Source organism: Microcebus murinus, chromosome X, assembly GCF_040939455.1.
Source record: "Microcebus murinus isolate Inina chromosome X, M.murinus_Inina_mat1.0, whole genome shotgun sequence".
NCBI classification, from domain to species: domain Eukaryota; kingdom Metazoa; phylum Chordata; class Mammalia; order Primates; family Cheirogaleidae; genus Microcebus; species Microcebus murinus.
In genome coordinates, this window is record NC_134136.1 from 57,742,563 (window position 1) to 57,749,915 (window position 7,353).

Here is a 7,353-nt window from a genome sequence, read left to right on the forward strand (position 1 = left end):
TAACAGGGAATGCAGAAGTGGAGCTAATTAATGAGGAAACCATATTTAGAAATTTGGTGAAAGAGAAAATTGCTTAAGCAGTGTTTGGATAAGCATGGTTCCTTCTCTCTCATTCTGTCTTTGCTTACACTTCTTCCTCCATATTCTCCTGGTTTTCTTCTTTTCCCAGATCTGCCTCTTCTCTCTCCTGCCTTCTCTATGCTCTGTGTCTCTCTGCCTCTTCTTCCCTCTCGTAATGATGGCCTTATGGGCTTACGCGGTTGTACAGACTAGACCTAGTTCAGCCTGTGGTCCAATACAGAAGACTCCTCTGCTGTATTGCTGACCAGGCTAAAATTGAATGTTGCCTCAGTGAGGGGGTGAGCTCACTATCATGAACTGCGTATTCCATCATTGGTGGATAACTCTAGTTACCTAGACAGAACACCTGTCCTCCTACTCAGAAGAACTCTGCCTCCCTTCAATTTTCTCCCAGTCCTAATTCTATCCTCCTATATCGCACCAGAAATATTTTCTTCTCTACCTTATATTGATATTCATGCTCTCTCTCCCCTCTGTCTTCTTCCCTCCTTTCCTTATCCTCATCTCTTTCCATTATCTCTCAGTGATGACCCTGAACACTAATTTTATTTTCGGTTTCATCAAATGGTGGAATAGATGGGCCTTACTCCTTAAAATATACATACATTTAAATAGATAGATAGATAGATAGCAGTAATTCAGGAGATCTATTTATTCCAAACATCACATTTCTAGCCATGCCAAGAACTTATGTTAATGTGTATTTTAAACATTTTTGGTGTACGTGTGGCATGTTTTATATAAGGAACTATTAGCCTTCCTTTTTTAAAAAAGAAGTAATTTTAAGTTTACAAGGAAAAAGTAAGTTTGAACATTTTAAAATCACCTTCTTTTCTTCACAAACAAAACCATTAACGTTTTTAAAGTTACTTTTTTACTTATGTATGGCCCCTGACTGATATGTGGGAGTTAGGTCAGTTATCCTAAGTAGTCAAAAGCTTCTTACACCTAATTTAGATAACTTCCAGGAGGACAAATCCGTGTAGCTCGATTAAAAGAGTGAAGGAGCCTTGAGGACATTACTCAGCACTGCACTTTCTTAAACTTTTCTCGGTGTTTCTATCAAATTATGAACCCTTAGCTTGAATGGGCTATTCTGATGCTGTTATAAGGGATATTGACAGGAATATACAGACGGTGGGAAATAGGTTCCAACACTTAAAGAAACTGTTTGCAAAGCTCTTCTCTGACTGAATATTGTCCCTAGCATTAAATAATAAGAATAGATACTTAAAAATGCAACTATTGGATTCCTAGGCTCTCTCACACCTTGAAAAGAGGAAATAGGGCAGACTAGGGGGAAATCTTGGTTGTATTCTTTCTTCCAAAAACAAAAATCACTTATGTTTGCATATTTTTATAATTTTCACAGAATTTCCTCACCCATTATCTTGCTGGAAATTCACAATTTTGTGAGGTGAGAAAGGCATATATTTTTCCTCGCTTTATAGATAATGAAACTGCTACTCACTTGGGTCACACAGCAAGTAAATAGTCAAGCCAAAACTAAAATACCATTACTCAATATTCTTTTCTATGGTTCACACTGGTTCTTTGAATGATAATTCAGCTACCTGATAGTATAGTTATGCTGGGCAAGGATTTTATGCAATTTCACAGGAAGCAAAAGCCTGAGGTGGCACAGAGCTACCCTTGACACATCCCTCACTCTTCTTCATGATCAAATCCCTTTTGAAGTTCCTTTAGTTCTGTGACTAGATCTTTACTTTCTGCTGTGTCACTTACCCTCTTGTGCCAAGGAAGATATTCTCTAAAAACAGTAGATAATGAAGTCTGACTGGAAGCAAAATATAATAATTTTGATTTTGTTACCTTGGCAAAGACAAGGAAATGTTGTGTTTAGGATCTGAGTTATCTGCCCTTGCATCTAATGGCTTCTAATGTCATTCTGGGCCAAGTAAATGCCTTGGAAAGTCTAGAAATTCCTTTGAAGGGCTCTATTTTGCCATTGAAACTCTCATTGCAGACATGGAATCAAGTATAACCACCCAAACAAATCTCTACAGAAAACATTTTTTTTTAATACAAATAGTCTATAGGAGGGAATGGCCTTGTCTCTTCAAGTGTGATTCCTATGAGTGAGAGGATGAGGAGCTAAAAACAAGGTCTCATTGACAACAAAGTTTTCCCTAACCACAACTATGAAAAGATTCAAATGAATACAACTAAAATAGCATAAATTATGCTTTTTCCCCCTCTGGTGAACTTCTCCCTTATCATTCAGCCCTGAACTTTCTACAGAGCCTTCTTAGCATCGCATCACCATTGTCATACATTTCTTCTTCTTCTCTTCATAGGAAGGATGATGATTTCCCCAAGTGAAGAAAATGATACACATGTGATGGAATTCATTCTGGTAGGACTCTCCAGACAGCCTGCATCTCAGGTCCCATTCTTTTGGGCAATATTGTTCATCTATTCTGTCACCCTGGTGGGTAATGTTCTCATTATTGTTGTTATCCACATTGATTCTCATCTTCACACCCCCATGTACTTCTTCCTCAGCCACTTATCCTTCTTAGATATCTGCTACTCTACAAGCTCTACACCCATGGTTCTGGTGAATTGCTGGAATAACTTTCCTGCTATATCTTATAGTGGCTGCTTATTCCAAATGACAGTCTTTCTTTATTTGGGAGTGATAGAATGTTTCCTTCTTGCTGTTATGGCCTACGACAGGTTTGTTGCCATCTCAAAACCCCTGTACTACCCACTTATTATGAATAGCAATGTTTGCATCTGGATGGTGGCAGGAGTTTGGGCCAGTGCTTTCTTAATGGCTGTGATTCCTGTCCTCGTCACACCGATCCAATTTTGTGGCCACAATGTAGTCAATCATTTTACATGTGAGCTCTAAGTAATCTTTTTTTTTTCTTTTGTTTTTGTTCAGATAGCAAAAACCTGGAATCCAAATAATCTTCAAACTCACTTGCTCTCACGTACTAGTCAAGGAGATCCTGATGTTTGCCAGTGGTGTATTAGTACTGCTCCTGCCTTTTGGGTTCATTGTGCTCTCCTATTTTCATATTGCTGCGGCTGTTCTGAAGATCCACTCTGCAGAGGCCAAACTCAAGGCCTTTTCTACCTGTGGCTCCCACTTAACTGTGGTCATCATTTACTATGGGACAGCAATCTTCATGTACATGCGCCCACACTCTCAATTTTCTGAGGATGAGGATAAGATCATTTCAGCGTTGTATGGAGTAGTAACACCCATGCTGAACCCACTCATTTACTCTCTGAGGAACAAGGATGTGAAAGATGCACTAAGGAAGGTGGTCAAAGGAAGGTTACAGGCCTGATGACCTTAGGTGTCTTGCCCAACATTCTTTTCAATAAGTCACCAGTCCTTTGGTGTCTCACAATTGTTCAAAAAGTAGAATTGAATAAAAGATAAACCTATGTTAGACTCCATCAAATGGGGGTCCGTTGTTTTCAAAAGACATTTTTCATGACAGTTATACCTTTAAGAAAATTCTAGGCATGGATCTTGAAGATAATTCTCCAAGCATGAATTTATTTCTCATTTATTATAATCATAATTGAAGAGAAGTAGGTGCTAAATCTTAGGATAGAGTTTACAGAAACTAAAACAAGTTACACACACACACACACAGAGAGAGAGAGAGAGAGAGAGAGAGAGAGAGAGAGAGAGAGAGAGAGAGAGAGAGAGAGAGAGATTTTATACATTCCTCTAGGCCTTTAATCCATTGCCCTGTAAGATATTCAAACTCTGCATAGTCCTAAGACAGAAACAAAGATGAGTATTGGGGGAGTGGAGAGTCTAACCTCTGTGGTACCACAAAAAAAAAAGCCAGAATTGGTCTCTTTTTATCCATTTTATTTTTTAAATCTTTAAATTTTTATTTTTTATTTATATAAATTTAAGGAGTACACGTGCAATTCTGTTACATGGATATATTGTATAGTGGTAAAGTCTGGATTTTTAATGCAATCACCACTTGAATAATGTACATTGTACCCATTTAGTAAATTCTCATCTCTCACCCCAAACAGTATACCTTGACAGGCCTGGCTCCAGCTTATAAACTGCCCCTTCCAAGAGAAGGAATAGATAAAAATACTTGTGCCATTAACCCACCAATAAAAACAAATTTCACATACTAGCTCCAAAGCAGCTAAGCAGCCATGGCATTCACCTAATGGAAGAAAAAGATATGGCAGGAAGGCCATACTCTCCACATCCTCCCTGACTTGTCATTTATTATTGATATGTTTGCTGCAATAAGTTTGTAATTGCACATTCCAGAGCCAGATCAGAATGACTTTTATATCAGCCATTGTTTTGTTTTGCCTACCCTAGCACCTCCTTGTCTACATGCAGAAATGACAGTCCAGGAAGTAAAAGGAGAGCTTTGTTTATCTTCCAGGAGCTTATACTCTGAAAGGACCAGATGAATCCTAAAAAACTAAGACTAGAGGAATAATAAATTTAATAAAACTTAAATGCACATACCCCATCTGATCAAGGTAACTTCTCTAATACTGCCAAATTGTCTTTTTCCTTCCTTTCTAGGGAGTTGGCCTGACCCACCCACTGTTGGTTGAATTAAATGGGTAAGGGTAAAGGATTGGATTATGAGGAGGTAGAACTAATATATATATATATAGAGAGAGAGAGAGAGAGATAGATATAGATATATAGCAATAGGGACATGAAGTTGGTGAGTCAAACCAACCACCATGAGGAAAAGTAGAATTTCAGGCATATGTGAAGATACCTATACATACAAAGAAATGCCAAGTCCAGAGGGCTAGAGACAGGTATTGATGTAAGGATTCTCAAAGCAAAGTGGACTGGGATACAGAAGCAGAGGCTAAGGAATTAAGAAGCATGAAGTGGGTTGACTTAAAAGAGCGGGTTATTGTAGACTCCTGGTTTTCAAACTTTATAAATCACTAGGAGAATCTTGATGAAATGAGGATTTTAATTAACTATGTTGGGTGGAGAATCAGAGATTATGGATTTCTAGCAAATTCCCAGGTGATTCTAACACTACTAGTATTTGGACTATCCTTTTGAGTATCAGGAGTGTGGACAATCCCTCATCTAGAAAAACACTGATATGGTAATGTGGACATCAAGATTTTATTCACCTAACACTTTAATGAGAATTGGGAAGAGAAATGCTTGCACACATAAAATTATACACAAGCATACATTAAGACATTTTATTTTATAATTCTAATGCTTTTCTCTAACATTGAGAATAAAGAATAAAGTTTTTCACAGAGGACACATTTCTGCCTTGGACATTATTCAGGACCCTATGGCTTACATGACAATGACTCAGTGATGTTTTTCTTAATCTTTAATGATGTTGTTTACAAAATGACATCTACACTGGAACTTCCCCAGAGGATAATGAGACATTTGCTACATACACAAGGACTTGAAAGTCATATTTTTGGCATTAGACTGGAAAGGACAAAGCAGTGGCCCAGTAACCTAACATTATAAATCTATAAAAATTTGTTCACCTCTGAAGCCAACATTACTGTTTTTGCATTATATAAGGAGATCTAGTCTCCTCAGCACTAAGCATTCTTTCTTATAATGATGAGAACTAATATTTGCATAACACTTTGCAATTTACAAATTATTTTCACATATATTATCATAATGCATAGTCAGAACAAACCTATGTGGTACATAGGCCAAAATTAGCTCCATTTTCAGAACAGAAAAGAGAATCAAGGAAGTTAAATGCCTCACCGAAGGGCACAACTTAAAGTTGGGTGTCCTGATGAAATCCAGCATAGTTTTCACCATACATCTAAGGTGGTGTCTTAAAGTAAATTGCCATAAGGTGTACTTTGATTGTCATTCCTTTTGCTGGTATGTTAAAGCATTTTCATAAAAGAGGTGAAGAAATTCATATGGGGCCAATGAGTGAAATGTTACACCAAAAAACATGGAGTCTGTCTAAGAAGTATATTGCTTGTTTTACCCCACCTACTAGGGGATCATCAAGTATAGGCATACTGCCTTTGTTGTCAATTTCTGTGTCATTCCCAGCCTTCAGTCTTTGAAACACTTCTCTCCCCATGGTAGAGATTATTTTGCCCACCTACCTACATACTCAGATCCACCACAATTTCAGTCACGAAATTAGGCAGGGGGTATACTGGAAACTCTAGGTACTTTCGTAATTCAACTTCTATTCCATATTTGACCCTGTGGCCAAGTCGACTTCCATTACTTTTTTTCCAACTAGTTCTTTGGGTCCTGCTCAATTACTTAATAGTGCAAGCCTTCTAGGACTCAGAAGCAGCCTTACTCTTGCCAGCAGCATTCTCTTCATCTTTCCAGAGATTAGAATCCTACTTAACCTGGAATACAACTTTCTGCTATCAAAACTCCTGAACAATGACTGCCAGCCTAGACTGCTGAATACTGTACCCCATACACTCTGGGTTTCTGATCACCGTGCCTCATCAATACATCTAGATAAGCTTTCATTTTTACTATATGCTTGATTCTGATTGTCAGTCTGCATCATCTATTTGTTTGTTTTTATTATGTTTGCCTAAATCATGCCTTGCCTACCAGGCCTTAAAGTCTAGATTTGAGGCAGAATCTGGATTTGATTCATTATATGAATAATGAATCAAGGAAATAGGGAAAGCCAATTCAAGAATGCATTATTGAGCTGACCTCAGATAAATAAGACTAATTGCTTCATCTTGTTGAATTAAGAAGTTGTATAAACCCAATCCTATTCATGAGTAGAAACAAGGGAGATGAATTTAGCCACCATTGCCTATCTCCAAATGGACAAAGCTTCAGCCATTCACCTAGTCCTTCATGATTCCAGTTTGTACATATATAGACATTAGGTAAGGTCTTACAGTAGCACTCATTGGTAAATCCCATCCCAGGAGTTAAGAGGCTTACAATGAGGGCATAAGGTAAGGTATTGTCAGGTTGCATCTGCATAAACTATGTTGGGACCCACACAGCTGATGACCACAATGATAACTAGACTAGAGTACATGTGAAGCCAAGATGTACAAAAAAAAAAAATACCTAACACATCCCAGCACCTAAAGATGGTCTTTTTCTTCTTGTGCCATATTCACCAAAATGTCTGAGTGGTATTCTAAGTCTTGTCTTTTTTTGCTACATCTGTCACCTTTAATTAGCCCATGTCTAAACATATCAAATATCTATATGTCTTGAGGGTGGCTAGTTAGAAATGACAATAGGAAAAATCATATGGGAAAAAA